General features: G+C 34.2%; 1 long non-coding RNA gene across 1 annotated transcript in view; it reads left to right on the plus strand.

Annotated features, from left to right (window-relative positions):
* The window catches only part of LOC141492585 (uncharacterized), a 136372-nt gene extending 128004 nt beyond the window's left edge, over nt 1-8368 (plus strand). The window contains exon 2 of the long non-coding RNA XR_012469974.1: nt 8293-8368. This is a non-coding gene — a long non-coding RNA (uncharacterized LOC141492585). The remainder of the gene's footprint in view (nt 1-8292) is intronic.
* Nucleotides 8369-24287: the final 15919 nt, after the last annotated feature.

Here is a 24287-nt window from a genome sequence, read left to right on the forward strand (position 1 = left end):
ACTGTATGAGATAATCTCCATAGTACTATACCCCTTTAAGTCTGTGATCTCCTTTGTTTCTTCCTCTTTCAAATTTATTTAAAACAATAGTCTCTCAAGTGAGACATCTAAAAGACAAATAACTTTTTCTCCTTCTTTTCCCACACCTGAAGCTGTATGTCTTCGGATTCTCTCAGTTCCTCCTTTCCCCTGATAATTATATTGGTTTCATTGTAAAAAAATATTGGTTTACAAGAAAGGAATTATATTGTGGAGGGAGGATGCTGGATGTAAATTCTGTGTCTTGGGTCATTCATATCTTTCATTTCCTGAGACTTGGTCCCTATATATTTTTTGTTTGTTTGGTTGGTTTGGCTTTTTTTTTGTATGGGAGAAATAGAGTCAAGTGATTTGCCCAAACTCACCTAGCTAGTAAATATCAAGCGTTTGAGGCTAGATTTGAACTCACATTCTCCTGATTCCAGGGCCAGCACCCTATTCATTGTGCCCCTATATGCTTTTGAACTCCCATCCAGTAAATTCAAGATTGTGCAGATAAACTCTAAGTTTTTTCCCTCTTCTTCATGAAAATGAATCTATTAATTTATCTTTGTTATTAGTTTTCTCAATGACCCTCAGATGAAATGTGATTTTCAAAAGGAGATGGCATTGTTTCTTCTCCTGCTCACCTCAGCAATGATATTTCTGGATCTCTCTACCATATCCCTGTCTAATTTCTCCCTTTTCCTTTATTTGAGTAGCCATTTTCACAACCCATTCAAAGAATTTTTGATCTAGTTCTCTCCCCTTTCAAAATCTTCTCTTAAATAAATTTTTTGACATTCTTTTTAGAGTTTTGATACATAATTTTCCCCTTCAAATCTCTTAATGTCCCTCAGACTTTGAAAAGTGAGTTTAAAAACAAAATAATCCTGTCTTTTTCTTGAATCATGAAAATATTGATGCTTGATCCTTTCGTGATACATGACCTTGACTAACTTTCTTATGTTTCTTTTGTGTAAATCAAAATTCTTTTCTGTAAAAATGGTTCAGATTTAATTCATTTCTTGGCTGAGATCAGTATTGCAGAATAAATTATTGGAGGGTATAGATTGATTTCCTTTGTATTTCCTAATATATTTTTCTTTCATTTATCCTGGGTAAGGAATAATCTTGAATAAAATTCAAACTAGTTTTTATTGGTGTATGAAGGTTTTTCAACAGACTGGTTGTAAAATCTGTTGTTTAATACTAACATTGACCACTATATTTATGGAATAACAGAACTAAGGGTTTCTCTTATAAAGTGATCTGCAAGGGTACCTAGGTGGTGTAGTGGATAGAGCATAGTCCCTGAAATCAGGAGGACCTGAGTTTAAATCTAGCCTCAGATGCTTAATAAACCTAACTGTGTGGGGCACTTAACCCCATTCCTTTAAATAAAAATGCCTAGACTAAAATGATCTATAGAAGCAATTCATCTGTACTTTGATTTCTGTTTCCAGTAATTCTGGGCAATTTGACTACATAATTTCCTGAAGTGTATATAGTATTGATATCATTGTATTTTTATGGAAAAGTAACAATTCTCAGCTTTTCTTACCTTACTCTGTCTTTAAATTTACTTAACTTACAGATATCTATTTTAGTTGTTCATCTGATCTTGTTGCCTTTCAATTTATTCTGATGCTCCTTCTTCCAGAAGTGCATTATTGAGTACGAAATCTATAAATTCAGAGAATCTATTGGGGTTTTTTGAGAATTTTTTTCATAAATTGATTTGTTATCTATTCTTCTGATTATCTTTTTCATATCTTCTTTGAGAATTTTGATTTCTTTTCTAGTTTCCAAACTTATTTCTACTTTTTTGTTGACTTTCTATACCTTCCAGAGCTATCTTAAGATTTTTTTCCTATTACTATTCCTGATGGTGTACATATTGTTTTTGTGAATGATTTTTTGTTTGAATTTTTTGGTTTGTTTTTCCTAAGGTTTTTACAATTATTTTACTCTACAACATTTATTTTTCTTCTGGGTGCTTTTTTCATTTTATTTTTTATTTACTTTTTCAGTTTTTATGCATTCTTTGAGTTTTTCTTTATGATTAATTTTTCTGTCTCCTCTTTGTTGTTTTTCTTTTATTTAGTTTGGCACAGCACTTTTAATTTTGATGAGATGAAGGGAAACTGAGCATAGAAATTACCTCTTCCTCAGTCATCTTGCCAGAATTCTCTACTGGGCAATTTAACTAGACTGGCCAACTTTTTTTCTTCCTTTAGGTGGTTTGATTACAGAGAGAAAAACCCAGGTGAACTGGTCACCAAGGATTTGAAGGATTCTGCTTTATTGTCTTGGTTTCCTGAAAATAAATTTTTTGTGTAATGGTGCATCTTTTTGTATTTTCTCCAGTTTTTTAACTGTCAAGGAGAAAGTTTGAGGAGAGTATGTAAATTGCATGTTCCTTCCCTGAATTTCTGATGTATCCTTCATATGTGTTTTAGTATCATACCAGGCAGGAAAGAATCAGTTTCCTGGGGTGAATCTATGATGATAATGAACCATAGCTACATTTTTTTATCTCTTTCTCCTTTACTCATACTGTTCTTCTAAACTAAGGGATCTTTTTCTTGGTGTTGAGAACCCCCAAGGAGACCATGAATAGATTTCTGAGGTTTTGGGGTCTATGAAATTAGAAAAAAACATCACATACCCTTACTTCTCCTAAGCTATAACTAAAACTCCACATTTCCTTCAGTATTGAATGTAGTTAAGAAAACATTATTCTGAGAAGGGATCTGAGAAGGCAGTGTAGGTCATCATAATGCTAAAGGGAATTATGATTTTTTTAAAAATGTCAAGAACCTCTGTCCTTAACAATTTTGAAATCCTAGGTATAACAATTACATAGGAAGAACTGTTCTCAGCATAGAATATATAAAGATAGATGAATCACCAATCCCTATAGGAATTGCATGTTAATGAATGAGAGGACAAATAAATAAGTACTAATGATTTATCATAAAGTGAATATCATAAAGATATTCAGAGAGATTTAAGAAAGAGGAAGAAAAAGAGATCATTCTTCACCTGAAGATGATCTTGAAGGAAGGAAAGAATTTCAACAAACTGAGATGGGATGGCGGTGGTGGTGAAATATACCCTCATCATGGGGAAGTTATAAGCAAGGGTACAGAGATCAGGAAGGCAGGGTAAAAACGGAGGGGTATAGAGTATTACAATTTAGTTGAAAGACAGGATATTGAAAGGAATTAATTTTAGATAAAACTTGACTGCTAAATTGGAACAAGATTTTAGAAAGTACTGAATACCAAAAGTCAAAAGTTTAAACTTTATTCCGAAGGTGCTCAGTGATCAAGTGTTTATTAAGTGTTTATTTTATGGAAAGGACTGTACTAAGCATCAGAAATCCAAAGAAATATAAGACATTCCCTACTCTGAAAGAGCCCCGCAGTATGATGAGACAGAAAACATATAAATACTATGTACAAGGGATTTACAGGAGAAAAAAAATATATATATATATATATATATGATAATTTGGAGGAAATCAATGGAGGAAAAGCATTAACATTAAGGGGGGAAATCAAACCATCAAGAAGACCTTGAAAGTACTTTTTAGTGGCAAAGTAATGAAATCAGATCAACTTATTAGGAGGATTACTCCAGTGATGGCATAGAGAATAGATTGGAAAGGAAGTAGACTTTGACAGGACATTAGGAAAATAGAGTGGGAGTGAATAAATGAATACCTATGTAGAGTTTTAATGGTGGAAATAGAGAATGAGAGTTGTAAGAGCCATTGGGAAGGTTGAAAAGATAGTATGATTGGATGCAGCAGGGGATGGGAGAGGATAGAGTCAAAGACAGCCCTAAGGATATAAACTTGAATGTCTAGGATAAAGGCAATGCCATTAGTAGAAATGGAGAAATTAGAAAGAAGATTTAGAGAAGATAATACTGCTTCAGTCTTAGATTTGAAAGTTACAGATAGGATTTGCCAATTTTCCCCTATTTTGTAATAAATGGAAGATTATATTGATCTTATCTGTCTTGATCTAAGCAAACCAATAAAGGTTATGGATTGAATCTGATGTACCCTGTGGACAATTTGCTATTGTTAGCATTTTTTTTATGGCATGATGGAAGCCCCAAATGCCAAAAATGTTACTATCCTTTCTGATTTTATTTAGCTTTTCTGGGAAGAGTAAGTCTGTTCTTGTCTCCAGACCTTCTAAATTATGTACTTGTCTTTTTTTTTTTTTTTGGTGACTGCTATTTTGAGAGAAATTTATGAGGGCTCTGTTCCCTATCCTTAATTCCATAGACAGACTTATAGGCACTGAAGATTAAAGGTAGGAAAGTGAAGAAAGTGAGAATCCATGAACTTCATGTTAATGTAGGCAGTGAAAAGATAATGCTCCAAAGAGGAGGGGATTCTTGCCTGAGTCTTGGCCAGTGTGAAAATTACCTTGGGCATATTGTATCATCTCTCTCTCTCTTGGTCTCCAGAGAAAGGGGGGGAGGGAATACTATCTGCCTATTAAGCACCTATTATGTGTCAGATACTGAAATAAATGGTATATAAATATTGTTTCATTTGATCTTCACAATAGCCTAGGGAAATAAATTCTATTATTATCCCCATTTTACAGTTGAGGCTATTGAGGCAACTAGAGGTTCAGTGACTTTGGGGGTTGTCTGAGGCCAGATTGGAGTTCAAATCTTCCCCACCCCAAGCCCAGCACCTTATCTACCTTTATTTATATATAAAATAAAAAGGTTGAATTATATGATATCCAGGATCACTTTCAATTCTAAAATTTGAATTTCTCACATTGTATCTTCATGGAAGTATGTGCAGGAAAAAGGAAATTCAAATATATTCTTATTACTAGTAAGTCAACTAACCATTCCTACAACCATTCTCAGTAGTTTGTTTTTTAGCAGAATCTTCAGGAAGAATAAAAGTCAGTTCTTGAAGTTCAGAGGATCAGCAAATTAGGACTAAGAAGAATTTTTGGAAGCAATTGTCTCCAATTCCTTATTTTGTGATGGTGGAAACTGAAACACAGAGAGGCTTAGAGTCTTTTCATTTAAGTGCAGAGCCAGAATTCGAACTGAGCTTCTGTCTTGAAAACCAGGTTCCCTTTCTACCATATTCATCTCTCTATCTACCTAACTACATATCTATTTATATATCTTCAGTTCCAATTTCTTAAACATTATATACTAGCAGATCAAAAGTTGTGGTACATCTTACTAAACCAGACAGTGGGCTCTGGTTAATAATTCAGTTAATGTGATTCTGAGGATCAGCCTAGCTAGATTGAGAGAACTGCATCAACTACTTTGGCCATAGGGTGATGATTTTTTTTTAACCTCAAGGTTTTGAGGGAAGACTATATGAAGTGATGAAATCATGAATCTCTTTTACAATATGATTACTCTATAGGAGCTTTTTTTATATTCTAGATTTATGTCTGTGTGTGTGTGTGTGTGTGTGTGTGTGTGTGTGTATGTGTATCAGCTGGTCTTCTATCACCAATATTTCAGATTTCATTCAAGTATCAGACTCTGATCTCTGACTGATTGTGTTTAATCTTGGGAATCTCCTCGTAATATATTAATCTATGACTCAGAGTTTCCCTTAGAATGTCATAATTTGACTTGAGTCTTTCTCTTTGGGTCTCTCTAGGCCCCTGTAAGCATCATAGTAAAGACTATTAAACAGGGAAGCTAGTTTTTTAAAAACCATTCAATCAAAGAAGATCTAGTTCCTATTCAGCTTGCCCACAGATGTTCAATCACCATCCTCAGGAATCCTTAGCATTTATTAGTGAAGTATCTAATTGTGAGTGTAATTCTGGCTGTATAGTAAGCACAGATGGACCATGTGGAAGGTTCAAATTCTAGTACAGGAGTTCTTGACCTACTCCATGGATAGCTTTCAGAATGTACAGGAATGTAGTAAAAGGATTCAGAGATATCTAATTCTATAGATGAGATGGTAGAGATTGGGAGAAAGTAATCTATGTTAGAAGGGATTTTTAGGCTTATATCAGTCAATTAACCAATAAACACTTATTAAATGCCTAATATATGCTGTTACCAAAGGGAAAGGTGAAATTCTTGGTGAAGACTATCATCTCCAGTAGTCATAACTTGAAGCATTCTAGAATTTCCTAGCTATGTGGAAGCTAATTACTCTATTAACCCTGGTCCCTTTTAAAAATTTTGAATAATCTTAATATTTGTTCATGGAAATGCTTCTCCAACGTTAATCATCAATCAATCAATAAGCAGTCCTTCAGTGCCTACTCTGGGTCAGCTACTGTCCTGGGTTCTGGAGCTATATTAGAAAATCATGGGAGATGGAATTTGTTTTGCTTAAATTCATTTTATAGCCAACATTGATGGAACTTATTTGAATGCAAAAGATAATGATTTTTTAAAAAATTTCTGGTCTTCAGCTTCCTTTTGTAACACCTTCCTCCTAGGAAAAAGAAATAAGTAGAGAACATTTCTAACTTCTTTTTGAACTCCCCCCATAGCTTAGATCACCATTTATCATGTTATGTTTACTTTCTTAGGGAGTAATTGAATTGAATTTCTTATTGGACTTCTATTTTTAATATCTGTCCAGTGCTTCTTTCACTAGACTGTAGATGCATATGATTAGGGATAGATATTGAATCTGTTTTTTTCATTGTTGTAGGGAACTCCCATGTGAGTTCCCTTTCTTCTCCCATTGCAGGACCTCACTCTCTCTGTAGCTTACAGGGTTAGTGGGGTTCTAGGTTAAGAGTGTTGTCCAGAATACTATGTCCATTTACGTTTTAGAGGTAAAACTTGAGCCCAGATCTCCCTGACTTCTAGCCTGGTTCTCTATTCACATCATTATGCTATCCCTCTTTTACTCAAAAAAATTTAAAAATATCTGGTGTATAGTTTGATCTGCTAGGTACTCAGGTTGCCACCTCTGCCTACTTTCTTGGAATTCTCTAACGGTACATCACTACCCAGAAGTTTGTCATATTTCCAGAATTCTATCACAGTAATTTTATAATACCAAAACATTTTGAACATATAGCAGTAACAGCAAATTTCCGTCCATTTCATTCAATAAGCAAGAATTTGTTAAGAACAATGAACTACAATGTAAAGGCACTCTACTAGGTCTTGGAGATACAAAGAAAAGAATACAGTACCCCCACTCTCTTAAAGATTCAAAACATAAATGGGGAGTGGGGAATTTTGTTTCATCATCCTGGGCATAAGAATGGCATGGGCACAGAAATGACTTAGGTTTTTTAAATAATGCATGAGTTATGTATTCTAATTTTTTCCATCCTTAAAATTATATTAAGTTTTGAAGACTTTTATGCATTGTACTCAAATCAATGCAAATAGTCCTGGAGGTAGCTATCTTCATCATAGTTATAATACTCAAAAGAGGTCATGTTCTCAGCATTTATCAGTATTTTATTAGGAATAATCAATTTCATTTCAGACTTCTCTGTCATTAGGACAAGATTTATTTTAGAAATATCCTTATATGAGATATAACGTATATTATTTTGACCATATTGGGGGACATTCCTATAAGATCTATAACTTAGTATTATCTATCTTTCAATAGAAGTTACTTGATTCCCCAGAATGCTGAATCCTGGGTATGTGAGATGATGCTCTTAATTCATACTCTTGGATCATGAGACTATATTTAGTTGCATTCTTGGAAAATTTTCAAGTTCATATTAAGTAATTTTAATTTTCATTTGGTTAATATTTATAGATTTCAATAGAGAGTCCCCTGTCCTATCAAAGTTGCATTTTTTCTTAAAATAAAGAAATTTAAATTCTCTTGGGTAGTTTCTGAATAAACCATGTTGACTAAAACTTTTAATTTATGCATAATTGAAATTGTGTTATGAGACAGGCTTTTACAATCTTCTTCTCTCTAGTTGGCAAACAAGCATTCATTACAGTTCATGCCAAAGAAAGAAAGCCCTCTACATAAATGATGACTATGACGGTGGTGATGTTTTTGGTAAGGAATAAGGCAAGATATTGATATGTGTCTCCATTAAGGCATCCATTTTTGATGGTGTCTTGTCAGCCTCACATGGAGTTCCCACATAAGTCATGTTGCCTGGGGACATATTATTCAGCAGCAGCAGCAGAAATAATGAGTAAGGGGGAAAAAAACTTAGTATCACAAGTGTCATCTTAATCAAGAAGTCAAAACTGACCTCTGCTTTTGTTTTGTGTGTGTTTGTATTTTTCTTTTAGCCTGGCAGTAAACAAGTTTAAGAATCCTAGATTGGAAGGCCTCACATTGTATGAGAAGGTGAATCAGATCAGGTGAGATCAATTTATTAAATTCAGACCTGATTTATATTGAATCAATCTGCTTTTCGAATAGCATTGTTTGGGAGGAGAGTAAATTTTATTTTCTAAAATTGCATATTTCTCTCTAGTAATGCTTAAAGAGAAGAATCTTGTTGTTTTGGTTAACTAGTCTTTCCTTGTACTGATTCATAATTATCACCTATAATTACTCATGTATCACCTGTTTTTTCTCATTTTATTTCCAAAGAAATAATTGTGTTTTAGGGAGTGATCCAACTAGCCTTTTTTTTTCCCTTTTTGTTTTTGTACGGATAGCACAAATAATAATATTGGTCAAGTGTTGCAAAAGGCACCTTGGACAGACCAAAAGGTGAGATTGTGATTGGCAATTTCAGAATGAGAAGAAGGGCTGGGGCAGCAGCTAGGTGGTATAATGGACAGATCACTGGTCCTGGAGTCAGGAGGACCTGAGTTTAAATTTGACCTCAGATATTTGACACTTATTAGCTATGTGACCTTAGGCAAGTCACTTAACCCCAGTGCCCCACCAAAAAAAAAAGTCAGTAGAGTTTTCAGCAGAAGACACATATACCACCTAGTATTTCCTTTTGAAAATTATTCATCAATTAATCAACAAACATTTATTAAGCAGGTACTATAAGCTAGACATGATGTTAGGTGCTAGGGATCCAGAAACAAAAAGTACTAAGGTAGTATATATTCTGGTTTTGTACACTAGTGAAGTAATTCAATTGCAATTAATACCTTCTAAATAAAATCATCTGTGCCCATTCCATAGTCACAGTTCTTGCTCTAAGAAAGGATTCATAGCATTCCAATGTTCTGTTGGTATAAAAATAATAGTTCATATTTAGATTGCACTTTGAAATGTATATGTTCATGGCTGTGCAAATAGTAGTAAAAGTGGGATTATTTTCATTTTACAGACAAGAAAACTAAGATTCAGATAGCTTAAGTAGTTTAGCCATGGCCATGAACTAGTTAAGTTTTAGGACAACGATTAGAACCTAGAGCTCTCTATTCCTAGTTCAATGCATTCTACTAAATTAGGCTCCATCTCCACACATCTCTGAAACCATCCTGTGTTGTTGAAAAAGAAGCATATTCATTACAGTAGCAGATCCAAGGTTGAATCTGCTAAATTAAATTATCGCCCATTAAAATTTGTTAAGTTATGCAAAAAGGGTCACAGCTTTTTGCATTAGTATGCAGTCTTTTATATATACTTAGGAAATGAATATATTAGTGCATAATCCAAAAACAATTAGTGAATGCTAGAATACATTTAAGTAATCTGTCTATTGCAAAATAATAAATAGCAGAAAACAGAATTAAATTATCCTGGGTACTTTTAAAATATTTATGGCATTTTGTAATCCCAGTGGTTTGGACCAAATGATGATAAACAACATAATATGTCTTTACCTGTTTTATAAGCTTCTTTAATTTTCCTAAATTGCTGGAAAGGGATTCACTGTGATTGCTAAAGACTTTTCTCCCCTTAAAAGTCTAATTGATTAAAAAAAAATCCTGTACTCTTAATACTGAAGCTAAAACTGGGGAGGTCTCAGTTGAACTGATAAGATTGTACTCATTTGAATGTGTGTGGGAATTTATTTACCTTCAGCCTAATCTAATCACCTTTCACTTCAGTGACTTCTGGGGGAATTTTTCAAGTGACAAAGCAGGAATTTGGGGCATTAAATCTCTATTACTCTTAAAGGATGATGTTTGCTTGAATTACAGCATAATACTCAGAATTCACGTGACTATCATCTTTTTCTGTTGGAAGGAAAGAAAAGTACAATGATTTTTCATTTACTTTGAATTATAATTTTCATTAAAATTATCTGTATCTTCAATATTTTCCTTCTGAAAATATTTAATCACTTTACAAACATGAAGGATAAATATTAAAAGGCACTGCTCACAACTGTGACTTGTTTTAGTTTTTTTCATATACTTTTGATCCTACTCTTCTATTAATTCTCACTGTATGTCCCCTTTTGTGTGATATTCAATGCTGTCACTATTTTTATAGAACTAGAGAACCTCCAAATATGGAAGACCTCCAGTAAGGGAGAATCTACCATCATTACCTAAAGTCTATTTCACTTTGAAATATCCTTAATTGTTCAGAAAGATTTTCTCACTGTTCCCTGTTTAGCACTCAAGGGTCAAGTAGAATGAGTTCAATATATCTTCCATGAGACAACTCTTCATATATTTGGAGGTCATGACCTTGGTACTTCTAACTCTTCTCCCCTTCATGATAAAGACCAATGGTTCCTTCAACTAATCCATGTCACACCTTCTCCAGTCCTCCATCTTAGTAGCTCTTTATGAAATACTTGTTTGTCTATGTCTTTCCTAAAATGTCATATCCAGAAGTGAACACCATTAATGAACAGATGTACACTAACCAGGTCTGAATATCTGACAACCATTATCTCCATTGTTCTACATTCTCTACATCTCAATGTCTCCTAGGACGGCATTAGTGTTTATCTTTCTTTTACACTGTTAAGTCAGACAGAGCTTGGAAGGTCCAGTAAAACTTCATGATTTATTTCATGCATTGAAGTCCAACTATGCATCCTCTCATCATTTTGTATTTGTGAAGGTTTTTTTTTTGAATTGAGGTGTAGACCCTACATTTTCCCTACTGAATTTCCTCTTATTTGATTTGGCTCATCATTCTTGACATTCAAAGTCTTTTTCAGATCTGAACTTTCTCACCCAAGGCACTAACTATTCTTTCAAACTTTTAGAGGCAACTAAGTGATACAAAGAGATAATGTGAGGAAAACATTTAACTCCTGCCTCAGAGACTTGCTTAATTCAGTTTAAATGGGCATATTAATAGCACCTACTTTCCAGTATCATTGTGAAGAAATAACATTATAATAATAATAATAATAATAGCATTTTGTAAAACTTAAAGGGCTAGTTCAGTGGTAGCTATTATTTTTGTTGTCATTTGTTATTTGTGGTATTTACAAATTTTATAAAAATTCCACTTATCTTTTTACCTGTCACCAATAAAAATGTTGCTCATGGCCCAAGCAAAAAAACAAATAGCACAGAGTCTAAGATATATCTTCCATACATTCCATTAGAGACTTTATTACAAGTTGACACAGACCCATTAAGGACTACTCTTGGGTCTATTCAACACTCAGTTTTAAATCCATTTTGCAATACTGTTATCTGCATTTGGGTAACTCATGGTTGCTCAAGTCTATATCAAGCTGCTGGGGACACTAAGGTTCATGAATCACTTGAACTTGAGAGTTCTAAGCTTCAGCAAACTAAATGGATTGAGTGAATATACTAAGTCTTGTACAATATGATAAGTTCTTGGGAAAGGATGATTGCTAAACTTCCAAAGAAACAGAGAATTGATTTAGGTCCAAAAGACAGAGGGGGTTCAAGTTTAGATGCTAGCCATCAGGACAGGGCCTAATAATGACCACTGTGCTTCTGTCCTGGAGGTAGCAGAGACCTAGGTTTAAAAACAAAACAAATAAAGCATTGACAAAGAGAATTTGTCAAATGTCTCTCTGAAACCTAGATATATATATATATATAATATATATAATATAATAATAATATAATATAATAATATAAATAATAATATAATATAATAATAATAATAATATAATATAATATATATAATATATAATATAATATAATATATATATATATATATATATATAATATCTATAGTATTCCTCTAATCTATCAGTCTTACCCTGTCAAAAGAAACATAAGGGTAATCAAGAGGAGCTTTTCTCCAGTGAAACCATATTGGTTCTTTCCTTTTTTTGTTTGTAAGTCTATTCCTTAACAATATTTGGTCAGTATTAGAAATCAGGCTCACTACCCTATAATTGTAGGTGACACCTTTTGGCCTATTTTAAAAGTTGAGATAACATTTTCTCTTCTTTTTCTCTCTCTTCCCCACACCCCAGTCCCTCTAAGAATTTTCAAAGATCAGCAATAGCAGCTAAATAGTCACATCTGGCAGTTGTTTTGGTCTTCTGTAATCTGAATGGTCCAGGGATTTAAAGTCTCTGAGAGCAACTGGAAGCTGACCATCTATCTTTCACTTATCTTGGTTTTCCAATACATGCCAAGCACTCTGTTTCATCATTTCTAATCCAATGTTCATTCTTTGGAACCAAAGCAAAATATGAATTGAGTAGTGAAGTTGATGATAATGAAGGATGATAAGAAAATTTAACTATTCAATTCATAATCCTTTTTTTCTGTCCTCATCCCAGCTAAAAACAAAGTAAAACCTACAAACACACACACACACACACACACACACACACACACACACACACACACACACACAAACACACACCTCTTATTCTGTTATTGTTAGCCTCAGTTCATTAAGGGCTTTACCTCTCTTGACATAATTTTATGGGATAAGTTTATTGTCTTAAAAATTTATCTTCAGGCACTTGCCTTGTTTCTTTTATCTTCAATACAGCTTTAAAATATGAAATTGTTGTTGAATTTCCTGTGCATCCACATTAGACAGCTCTCCTTTTATCCTCATCTGATTAATTTTTACCTAACTTTTTATTATTTCATTCTTGAGAGCCTATTAATATTTTTGGACTGTCTTCACTCTATAATGTTTGGACAAAGGACCTTATCCAGTTTTCTCTGAACTCTTTGATATATGCTCTCCCCAAATTTATGGTGCATGTAGCTTTTCCTCTCTATTTATCATAATTCTGTGATGGAGCAGTCAAGAGAAAAAAAACTTCCAGTGTTCCCTCTTGCATACCTTTCCCATATGGTTTGGGTTACTCCATTTACATTTAGGTAAATAATGAAGCAGCATAGTGGGGGAAGGGAAGGAGAAGAAGATAGAATGAATTAAGAATCAGGAGGCCTAGGTTCTAGTCCTGATTGCCAGGGACTAGTTGTGTAGCCTTGAGTAAATCACTGAATCTCTATAAACCTTACTTTTTCACATCTATAAAATGGAGATGAAAGTCTTTGCTGTTTATTCCCTAATATTGTTATGAAGTGCAAATAATGTGAAGCGTTCTATAACCGTGAAGCACCATATAAATATCAGCTGCTGTCACTGGGTTCTTACTAATTGAAGGTAGAGTACTATTCCCTGTCTCTACTTGCTACAACTCTACTGTTTTCTTTCCTCTCTCTCAAAGATTCAAAGCTTGTATACAAGATGGCAATTTTATAGACTACTGGTGTTATTGCCTTCTTTCTTTAGGACCAAAGGGAAACTGAATATTTTGCATATAAGGTGCAACTAGTTATTCAGTTCTCTGAAGCTTTATAATATTTTTGCCCTTATTTAACCTACTATTTTAAATTATTTTTAAAATCACTTGAAAATTTGGACTTTCTAAGCAGAGACTTGCTGGAATTTCCTAGTCTATGTCAATAATAATTGGTGCAAGGGGAACATGGTCTTTGATGGCAAAGAGTAGGGAGCTGTGAAAAATCCCCAAAAAATGAAAGGATTCTAAGTAGACAGTTTATAAAGGTTCTTATTATTTAATAGGGGTCTATAGCAACTACAGATTATCTTCCTATTCTCCTTACATCCTTTCTTGTGTGAAATTCTTTTTTTCAATATGGACATTCACAGAAACTCAGTTGTTTCCTTCGTTATTGAATTGATTCTCTCCAAAACTTCTTGGGTTTTGATGTGGCATATAAGAGTCTGGATCTAGTGGAGACATTGGTGTTGTAATCTTTCTGTTCTTTCACTGCTCAGTTATTTTTCCCCAGAAAAGTCTATCTTGTCCTCCACATTCCCTCCCCCCTCCAAAATACTTCCAAAGAGAAATATTTCCCTTCCAAAAGTTCCCAAATATCCCCCCCCCCTTAAATCATGGATCTAGGATGAGAAGGAACCTCAGAAGCCTTCTCTAGAAGTCTATTTATTCTAACCTCATCAAACACTGCTGAATCCTTATTCCAAATAGTCCCCTGAATCTTATGCTAAAAACCAATTCCTTTGATGTATAGAGCCTTAACTTTCTCTTCCTGTTCGACCAGGACCTAGCTTCATGGTCCTTCTTGAGGTCAGTGTACTCAAATGTTAACCTCATAACTTCTCATCCTTGACTAATTTACTTCCTAATTTGCAATATATAAACCTATAGTGGATCTGTCCCTAGATCCCAAGTGTGGTCCAAACTAAACTCATAGAAATATTTGGTCAGTCGACACTATTTACCTTTCTTTTATTCTCAGCTATGCATTGATTTTCACCCTCCACCCTCACTTGCAAGTTATTAGTTCTGCTAGGAACTATTATTAGAAATAAAAATAAGACCTGTGATTTTCCTGTGAATTCATAGGGAGCTCCCTTTAGGAAAGTAATTGAGCAACTTTTCTGCTATTTATATGCTTAGAACCACTAGGTCAGAGACTTGACCCAGGGGTCTTCTTGGATTTAAGACTCACTCCAACCACATTGACCAATTATTGATATATGATTTTTTGTTGGTCGTTATATAACAGTTCCAACTGGGCATAGTTACATATTATTTTAAATTTATTCTAGCACTGAGTCTGGAACATGGTAAGCAATTAATAAAAGTTTATTGAATGAGTGAATGAGTCTCAACCCTAAATGATAAGGCCATTTTACAAATTTTTATCTCTTAGAGTTGTCTGCTATGGTCAGAAGAAAAAAATTAAACCTTTCTAGCAAGTTTGTATTTAACATCAAATCTAAAACATACATTCCTTGATTTTTTGGAGATAATAGTTCACATAAGCAAGTAACAGTAGGTGATAGAAATGTGTTGTTAAGGAAGCTGCTTTCTAGCTACCTGCTTTTTTCCATACATAAATAAGTGAGTTAGAACCTTGGTACAAATGAACTTCATTTTCTAGAGCAATCTTCATTCTATATATTCTCATGAGCAAAATTTTTTTCAAGGTAGCAAGACCTCTGCCTCCCAAGTCACCAGTCTGGTGTCTTGGGAAAAATAAAATCAGCTACCATAATGCATGGTTTCCTGCTTTTCCAGTTGCCTCTCTAATTATCCTTTCAGAGTCATTGACATATACACAGCAGTCATAGTAATTGTTCCAGCAGATTTGTCCTTCATTTTAGGCTTCCCGTTTGTTTCCAATAGTTAGAATGTCACATACCATCCTTCGGAATGACAGGAATGGCACCTGCTGCTATCCCCAGGACCTAATGTTCTTAATTTTCTTCTTTTAGATATTAATTCTAGCATTCAAATCTTAGGTCACTGCTTGGAAATATAACTTAAGATAGAATCATCTTTGGAAGGTCACCCTTGCAACCTTCTGGCCTGTCAGTCTCATCTGGCCAGCCTCTTCTTGTATGATTAAGCTACAGAATGTGGCAGAAAATATTTCTATTTTCCCAAACCAGGGAATCTAAACATTTCTAAAGGCTTATCATTTGTTGTGTGTCCACTAAACCTCACAAATTAAAATGTCATGCTCATGAATGGTCAACAAATCAATAAGCATTTTTACATGCCTACATGTGTCAAATAATCTGCTAAGTGATGAGGATACACAGACATAAATGAAACACTTTCAGTCCTGAATAAGCTAACATTTTATCAGAAAAGACATCACATATAAAGTTAAGGATATACAATACAGATACATAACAGGTAGAAAGCAATTTGATGGTGAAGCCTAGCATGGGGGGGATGTGTGGAAAAGACTTCATTTTGGAGGTATTTGAGGTGAAATAAGATATTCTTAGTTGGAAGAAAGGGAACCATCTCACAAAAAAGCAACTATAGGAAGCAAAAATTGGGAGAATCTGTGTACAATTGGTGCTGTATAATTTGGCTAATTCCTAATTCCCATCAATCCAGAAGACCCCTGATTAGACTGTAACTCATAGGATTGTCTATTTAGCTTTAGCTGGTTCTAGAGATCCTAATATTCATACAAGACAATTCCTTCATCCTCAAGTTATCCTTAGGATCTAGTGTTCCCTCTAAGGGATTTGAAACAGACCCATCTTATAGAAGGTCAAAAGATAATTGATTTCTTAATAGATCAATCCATCAACAGATTTTTATTAAACACCTACTCTATGATAGGTGAGGGGGAGCAATGCAAATAAAATGAATCACTCCTGGTCCTTAAGAATTTTTTATGCTATAATTAGGTACGACACGATAGGTAAAAGCATTCATTGTTCACTCCCTGTTGATCACTATAGTGCAAGTTTTCAGAATTGATCCTGGAGTATCCAGTCATTGTCATGTTATAATTGACATTTCATTGGCCAAGAAATAGGAATACATCTACATGTGTACACACATACATGCACATAGATATATATGCATACATGTATACACATTTATTTCTATCTAAATTATGATTCTTTTCCCACTTCTAGATATTTCAATTTGCCTCTTTCTCCTATCTATATTTCTATAGCACATTTGACAATAAAGGACCACTATTGCCACTAGTCTGATTTTATTTGTAGTAAGAATGAAGTTATTTCTTGCTCATCTTAGTGGATGAACACCAGGTGGTGCTCCAGTGAAAATAGCAATCTCTAGGGTTTCCAGAGAATGAAGACTTCAGTCCTATAGCTCAACCCTTTTCTAGGGAGCAGATGCTCATCTCATTAAGTTTCAGGGGTGTGGACACTGAAGAGTGATTTTTTACAAGGGCTTCACCCACTGGGGGAAGTGCTCCTGCTTCCTGGTTTTGCTCTATTTCAATGAACCCCAGTTATAGGAATATAGTAAAATGGAGTAACCACATTGTTTACTAGTGATCCAAGAAACAATAAAGAAATAAAATTTAAAAATATATACTAAAAAAATTAGGCAGGCATTAATCATTCTATAGGTTTGGTCCAAACTCTTTGGATTCAGGAAGTTTTAGGTGGAGTACCTAGATAACCTCCCATCATCTACTTAGTAGTACACAAATATTTCTAAACACTTTTTTGTTGTTTGGAAATTCTACTAATAAATTCCTGGGAAATTTTCCAGTAGGGACAATGTCCAATCAGTTAAGGGAAATCAAGATTAAAGGTACCTTGTTTTTCTCAGATTCTCCCTTGAGGACAATCACTGGCAGTCTGGATTTGGACAATGGCTGTTCCCCTTGGCCATTTGTCCATAATGCCTACCACTCTGATATTGACTCTTACATCTTTGCTACTATATAGATGTGTTTGGGGCCAGAATCACTATATAATCTGATTACAGAATATTGGTTATAGAGCCAGAGCAGGCTCTTTTCACATTACCATCTTGCTTCTTCCCTTTACTTCTTTCCATCTCTCAAACTTTATTTTCCTGACCTGGAAAAATCATGCATTTTCTGCTTTTATATCACTCCCACTTTGTGGTCTTCTGTCTTACCTGATGTCTCATTCCCCATCTCCTCTTGTCATCATATGCCTGGCTGGCAGTGACCCAGATAAAGATAAAGGAGAAACTATAGAACACAGAGTTTAAATAGAGTTGTGCATTCTGTACATTCAAATGGCCTGTCCTTCAAATAATTTAAAATCCAAGCACCCATGTACATGTGGTTGTTTGTGGAACATCAGGGTCACAAAGGAAATAGCTTTTCATTATAATCACTTCACACATGTGCATGAAGATTTCTTGGCCATTTGAAATGTAATTATATTCACTTCAGATTGAACTATGTGTTTCATAGTGGTGGTGTCTTCAGTGCCAAGGATATATAAGGAATTAGCAGCTTAAAGTCACCAAAGTCATTAAAATCATGTTTGTTCTTGTTCCATCTGCCCATTCTTTTAAGAAGAATGAAACTGGACATTATAGTGACCTAATTGGTATTTCCTAATTGTGTCAGTAGCAGTGAGCTTAAAACATCAGTCAACCCTAGTAATAATTTTATTTATGGTAAGTGATAAGATGGTAAGTGGGAAGTAAAATTGACCTTTGCTGTAGTTTCATCAGTGTATGAGAGATTCCTGGTATGGAAGCCCTCTCTAACACAGTAGACTGGTAACTCTTCTATAAGTTATTGCCCTAATGACCTTCCTATGCTCATGTAGATGTCTTATGGTAAGGGCAAGGCTTGAACCAAACCTGGCATCTACTGTGTCTGTATCTACTATACCGGCCCTATATCTGCCATTCCCACTATCTCTTAGCATTGTTGTTGGTCCAAATGGGAATCTTCCTATTTGAAAATGAAAATTGTATTTTTTCATAAATGTATCTCTTTGGACAATTAGTACTTCATATTAATTAAAGTTTACTTCATTGTAATCTGAATTTACTGTACTTAGTAGCAGCTTATTATTTTATAGTTTTTTTCTCTTTTCAAAGAGAAGAGGGATTCTTTTCATTGCATTAAAGAACATCATGGTGGAGAAATCACAGACATAATAATTATCATTTCCAAGTCATCATTTCCAGTCTTGCTGTTAGAGACAGACCAAAGCAAGCCTGGTCTCTACCCTTCTGACCTTTGCAATGTCCAAGTCTTAATTCATATTCAGATTGCTCACTAGAGTGCAGCAGAGAGAGAAAAAATCTTTATATTTCTTATAGATAGCATAATTACAACAGAAAACACTCTACTAGTTTGAACTCATATAGGAAGGGGGAACTTCTAGTTCTTTCTCTGAAGGTAAGACACATCAATAAGATGAAGGTCAGTCTAGTATGTATTCATTATACTAAGCTACAAAAATTTTTATAATAAATAGTCCAGGAATATTATGCATGGTCTTTTGTGTAGTTTCTTTAAAAAACACATCCTATAAATGGAACTCAATATATAGTAAATTGTAGGCATCTAGCACATTCACCTCCTAAAGCCTGCATAGCATTATCTCTTGAATCTTTCTGATGCACCCTTAAATTGGTAATTTATTAAAAATGTGACAGCAACTTTGCTAATGTCTGAATCATATCCATATCCCTTAGGTCTATTTAAAAAAAAAGATGAACTTTTGGAAAGCAACAAGGTGTCAAAATCTCTCATCCTGAAAAAGGAATGTGATTCTTATTCCAACTTGTGAAGTTCAAATCTGGTTGGTTCTGGACCTGATTTGGAAAAATGAGTCTGGATTTTTAGATTATCAAGATGCAGTGCAATTAATAGATAAAGCTCAGAAATTAAGAGAAAAGTAAGATATGGCTATTGAGTTTGAATCTTGCCTCTGAAGCTTACTAGTTGTGCTACCATGGACAGGTCATTTAAGCTCTGATGCTTAGTTCCCTATCAGTTAAAAAGAGAATACTAAAATATTCACAGCAGTACTAGCTTCACAGTTTGTTGAGAGGATGAAATTAGACAGTGAATCTCAAGTGTTTTACAAACCTCAAAATACTCTGCAAATGCCAGTTGTTTCTCTGAATTCATATAAAATAAGGCTCTGACCTCTGGGTTTGAGATCCTCAAATTAAACAACACCATTACAATCTCTCAAGTAGGAGCTGCTATTAATGAAAACAAGAAGCTGAAGGAAAAAGAGCAAAATTGTGTAAATATAATGTGAACTTCATTCTTTATCTTGGGAATCTTTTGAAGTCTTGTCTGTGATTGAGGGCTTAGACCTTCATTGATAGATAAAGAACTGTGAGAAATGTGTGTGTGTGTGTATGTGTGTGTGTGTGTATTTTTGTGTGAAATCATTATTGAAATAATTTTAAAAGTTATACTTTTAAAAAACAGGCATTTTTTTCCATTTCTCTTTCCTAAGGGATCAATATCCACAGTCACTGAAACAAGGGTGTTCTTATTTCTATGAACACAGTTTTGAAATAGCCTGTGCTGAAAGTAATCACATTTCTAGATGATGAAACATACTTTCCTTCTCCTAGCAGCAAAGTGGGGGTCTACAGGAGCAGAATATTGTTTAGGATGTGAGATAAGATTGCTTTGTAGGTTGGTTCTAAACAATTGTTTTGCTCTCTTAAATGAGAATATTTCATATTTGAAGGACATCTCAGGAAACAATAGTGCTGTAAAAACAAAAGAATGAATATCATTTTTAAAAAGAAAGTAATCGTTATTGCAGTATATGATGTTTGATTTTGTATGTTTTCTAGATTCCCCTTGTTTTAGTTTCTCTTCAGTGAAAATCTACCCTGTTGGCCTTTTATAGATCCTGGTTGGTTTATCTTGTAAAATAACTATGGGTAAAAGAAATTGAAGAGGGGGAAAAATCCATGAAACATTGCAGATATTTTAGCCTATTTGTTTGGAGAACATTGAAAAATGTACCCTCTTGCCAGGCAATATTTATTAACTCTCCCTTTATAAAAATAGAACTCCACAATTTTTCCTATTTGCAAAAGTTAGACAAATAGTTTTGGTTATTTTTCTAAAGTCTTTCAAAGTTTTCTACTTCTCCTGTGTCTGATGGCATAGAGGTTAGAGTAGGAAAAATAATGTCAAAAGCACATAACAATTCATCATTCTTGATTATCTTGTACCCTGCTAGAATAAAAAGGTATGTTCATGTATCACCTAATTCACAGGAGACTTGACATCTAGGATGAAGAGCCTAAGCAGTGAATGAAACTATGTAGATCCCCAGGAACACATGGCTTTAGATCCAGCCCCTTTCTGACACCTCAGAAAGGACCATGAGAGTTGGGAAGCAAGGCAGTTTCCTGTAGTCCTTTTTACCTTATTCTCTTAGCACACCATTCCTTTGGGACTTTTTATTTCACAAGGTGGTCATATCTACTCTAGAATAATACCCGATTTCTAGCTCATGGTAGAGTTTTCAAAGCATGATCCATTCTGGCCTTTGAATATATTTCTGATTACCCAACAATAGGGTATCCCAGAGACAGGGATTACAGTGAACCCCATATTTCACATTTACCAGCAGCCCAGTCTTTCTCTAGGGGATTGGAAAGGAAGAAATAAGTAAATGCACAGCAGAACTTATTAACTTCTTTTACCTCTCTTTTCTTCCAGACCCTCCCAATTGTTAATTCTCTGTTTTATACTTATTTCATTTTCTTTTTTTCAAAATTCTACCTACCTCATTCTCTTCTTGAGAAACATTTTTCCTCTGTCTTTTTTCTTCTAGATGTACAGAATTTAATAATAAGCAACCATAGGAAAAAGAAAAATTAAATGTCTAATCACATATATATTGTGTTATTTGGGGCATTTCTGAGCCAACAGAGATGGATTCACTCCTCATTTCTTTTAGGTGCATAAATCTTAAAATGTAGGCAACAGGAGCATTTGTTTATGTGTCCCTTGGTATTAACATCCCAGGAAAATGTAATCTCCTATGAGAGCAAACACATAGATGTGGGAATGCACACACACACACACACACACACACACACACACACACACACACATGCACAACTCTAACCATGACAATAAAAACAAAACTCAATCCAAGCACTTTTATTATAGTATATGTTACCTATTTCTCTGTCATTTGGTGGTGGTCAATTGTCATTTCAACAAAAACCTTAAAGAGAAGAGATTTATTATTGAAAGATTAAATGTCTGTTCATACTGAAAATTCCACTTTAATTAAGAAAATACATAAACTTCTATTTTGTAACTTAGATCATCTATAAGTAAATAGTATCTTTGGGGTTTGCTACAATATCTCTTCTAACTAGAAATAATAACACAATCTTGTAACCAAGGAGCCTAATTCTGCCCTGAGGGGACACTTTCAGACCTTTGGTTAGTTCTTCTGTGCCTCTAGAAAGGTGAACATCCTTCATGATAGTCCCAGTAGCTTTTTGCCTGGGGACTAGGAGTGTGTAAGTGAACCTTACCCTCTGACATACAAAAAAAAGGCAAACTGAATTAGGAGTTATTAATGACATACATTAAGCATCAACTTTTAATTCCTCAAGGGAGAAGGAAATTCATGGACAATGTGTATGTTACAGTTTGCTTATTGTATTAAGGATTTCATAATTGTATTAAGTGCTTTAGAACACTTTTGGGGAATCATCAAAATTCACAAATTGAAAAGAAGCATCTCTTATGTCCAGCAAACAAAAGAATTGAATCAGTGAATAGGTATCTTGAAGAAATAAAACAAACCTATTCAATGATAAGTAAAAGCATCACCAATAAACCTATTAATCAATGATGAATACATTTCCTTTGATTGATTTCAAATAAGAAAATGCAATATTACACTGCTATTTCCTAACAAATAAAATAAGAATTCCCTACTCTACCTACACGTTTATATTCATCCACTTTCCTATTTAACATTCTAAGTTTCATAATCTTCAGGAAGATTGAAACCAACAAACAGGTTTGTTCCCGTGGTAAGATTTCATTACAACAAGTAAAAAAAATGACCTTTTACTTAACATCTAGAATTTTATGAAAAGTTTCCCCAGACCTAAAATATTGAAGCGAAAAGAAGATTTGATTTGGAATCAGGGGACCTAGCTGAAAATCCCACCTCCAGCACTTAGAATCACACCTTCAGAGTGGGAAGGAAACTCAAACGTGTGTTTGTTCCATCCCCTCATTTTATATATGAGGAGAATGAAACCTAATGACAAACTAATTCAACCAACTAGTGGAATGGAAATAAGAACTCAGAAAGAACTCTGCTTCTAAATCCAGGATCCTTCCCATGGTACTATGCTGTTCGGATCTTTATACTTTACAGCCTCACTAAGCAAGTTTATTTTCAGTTAATATTAGGATAAAAGGAGTCAATATTTTCCTCAGTTCAACTTCCCCAAATTGAAATCAGGTTCTCATATCCAGGGCTCCTTATTCTATATTATAGATGACTCTATAACCTCAGCCATATTTTCCTTTATCTATAGAATGTCATCTATAGAGATACTATTAATTTCACTGCCTATATTAAGTAGAGAGTGACTGCCTAATCTACCCACCTCATTCTACAGACAGATAAATTGACTTGCCTTGGTTGGGTCCCACAGCGATAAGTATCTGAGGAAAGGTTTAAACTCAAGTCTTCCCGATTCCAGACCCACCCAGCATTCTAGCCAAGCAAGTTTAAGCACTTTGACTAAAATCCTAAGGTGGTAATTGACAGAGGTGAAATTTGAATCCAAATCCTTTGAACTCAGAACCAGTGATTTCTCTTCTCAGTGTGCCATGCTTCTTCATAGGGTTGTAGTAAGGAAAGTCCTTGTGTAAATGTGAGCCATCATCATCATCATGGCACTTTTTTCAGACTTTGTTATTTTCCCAGTGCCATTTAATAAATAAAAGTCTCATTATGCTACTTCTCACTTAGAGGTAGGGGAATTACAATTAATCTTTCATCTTATTCTTTTTAACTTTGCATAGACATACATATATTTCAGTGTTCTCTGATAATTAATTAAGATGTAAATCACAAGATTAAGTATGCTTTTGGATTTCAGTAAGTGCACACAGCAGGTTTTTGGAGAATTAAATGGTCAAATTCAAATCTTACTGACATAATCCATTAGCTAAGGACACAGATGGCAAAACTTGATCATCACAGCTATACTTGTCATCCCTGCAAAAGTCTCCAAACTAACATTTTCTCCCAGTCCTGGTGATGTTTTACTATCTTAGCTTTAGAAAATTCACATATTTTATAAAGTTGAAACAATAGAAAATAGCCTGCTTACAATGAATGTTAATATTCAACAGAGATTTTGGAATATTGCTTTCTGATATTTTTGCTTAAATACGTTTAGACTATATTATCTTATTAGAATGTATTTAACTGTCTACCTGAGATTAAATTAAATTCTGGTGTTAGGCATTACAATGTAGGAATCTCAATCTGGTTCATATAATTGCTTTCTATTCCTCTGATTCTCACCATAGATCTTCACCAGATTCATTCTTCATCTGTGGTATAATTATAATACATGATATTAATTTAAGGTTCTTGGGTTTGCAAAATGCCTTATACATATGATTGCATTACA

This window comes from Macrotis lagotis, chromosome 7 (assembly GCF_037893015.1).
Source record: "Macrotis lagotis isolate mMagLag1 chromosome 7, bilby.v1.9.chrom.fasta, whole genome shotgun sequence".
Classification (NCBI taxonomy): Eukaryota; Metazoa; Chordata; class Mammalia; order Peramelemorphia; family Peramelidae; genus Macrotis; species Macrotis lagotis.